Source organism: Propithecus coquereli, unplaced genomic scaffold, assembly GCF_000956105.1.
Source record: "Propithecus coquereli isolate 6110/MARCELLA unplaced genomic scaffold, Pcoq_1.0 Scaffold161, whole genome shotgun sequence".
Lineage (NCBI taxonomy): Eukaryota > Metazoa > Chordata > Mammalia > Primates > Indriidae > Propithecus > Propithecus coquereli.
The window spans coordinates 853323-854975 of NW_012140636.1; the positions used below are offsets into that span (position 1 = coordinate 853323).

Sequence of the window (1653 nt, forward strand, 5' to 3'; positions counted from 1 at the left end):
AACACACAATCGTGAACACAGGTAAATGGGTTGGTATTAAAATAAGAAAGGACATTTTGGCATTAGAGAAAAGTGACAGAAGATAAATGAAAGTTTAAAAAAAATGTTAAAGTAATAATCAGGGCAGTCAAAGGAGGGTTTCTGGCATGGCCTCTGTCTTCCCAGTAAGATAGAAGTCAAGCCGTCTGTTAATAACAGTCAGCAGCAAGGTGATGGTAAGAAACTTGTGGTATGTGGGGGGAAGTTCAGAGTTGGGGCTGTGGGACATGTAATACACAGTCATGAAGATACGATTTTTAAAAAATAACTAAATGGTAATGTAGGTCTACTATGGTTAGAGATCTTGATTTTACATCCCTTTATTAATGTGTTATGCACTTAAAATGTCCATAGGCTAAGGAATTATTTTGTGCTTTGATGGGTGGACAGTGAAGAAGTTGGTATTTTCCATTTCGTAGCGGCGTGTGGTTTGGATTAGGATGGGGGAGAGGTGAGGCAGAGGTATCAGGAAGCCATTTGAGGAGGCCAGTGTGATGTGGTAAACACTGACTGGGTCAGAGAAGGAAATTAAAATGTGAAGAGAGACAGTACTCAGATTGGGTTGTTTATTGTCAGTTTGCACCAGTTTTAAGCAAATGTTAAATACTGTCCTTTAACTCCTCAGTTTACACCTAGAGGAACTGTGATCTTTCTACTTTTATACTTGATACCAAATTGAAATCCCTCATTTCTTAAAATGGTATTAAGAAATCCAAGATTCCATAAATTTTTACGTTAATAAAAATTGTAGGGCAAAGAACACATAGCTTTTTCCCCAGTGCTTGATTAGTTTATGTTTTGGAAAGCTAATGTCTTGGTGAAGACATGGAATAATAGTTTTTGAGTAATTGTTACTGTTAATAATTTTCTGGATATGAAAGTGGAGGCAGCCTGTGAGAGAACATTGCACGTGGCAGAAATATTGGGTGATTTTCTTGGATTCAGTAAGAAGTCATGTATGGTTGCCAGATTAGTTTTTGTGTCTTGGATACCAGGTTCCCTCCTGTTCTCCAAGTCAAAAGTCTAAATGGTCTTTAGAATTTTCCTTTTCTGATTAATAAATTTTAGGTGGGGTGGGGAAAGTCTAATTATGAAGCTCTGGGAAAGAAAGGTGTTTTTTTTTGTTTGTTTTTTCCTGTGGTTTACATCTATTTTTTCCTTCCCTTTACCACCCTAATTTCACTTGTTAAAGATGAAGTGAAAGTTTAGTCACATGAAACATAAAATTTCTAGTCTCTTACTGAAACCCTATCAACACATACTGTCCTCTGCTCTTTTTAATAAATAGTGTTTCTATTTTTCTCATTTGCTTTGTAACCAAGCTGAAGTACTGAGAACTTTTCTCAGCTTTTAATCAGAGTTGTCCTTGCTGTAGGTTTGGGGTATTTCCTTTGGCTAGGAGGGAGTATTAAAAATAAATGCTATTTAAAAGTGAATAATTCACATTCTTTCTGCTGAGTGGAGTAAATGTTTATACCTTTTGAGAAACTATTCATCAGTTCAGATTAAATTCTAAATCATAACTATATATACATTTGCACACACGTAGTCTAGCGTAATTTAAGTGTGAAATACATCTCTTTTATTTAAAATAGAAAATACATCTCTTCTATT

General features: G+C 35.3%; 1 protein-coding gene across 1 annotated transcript in view; it reads left to right on the top strand.

The window, feature by feature from the left end:
* RAP1GDS1 (RAP1, GTP-GDP dissociation stimulator 1) overlaps positions 1-1653 on the top strand; it is a 214048-nt gene that overhangs the window by 115449 nt on the left and 96946 nt on the right. The window lies entirely within an intron of this gene.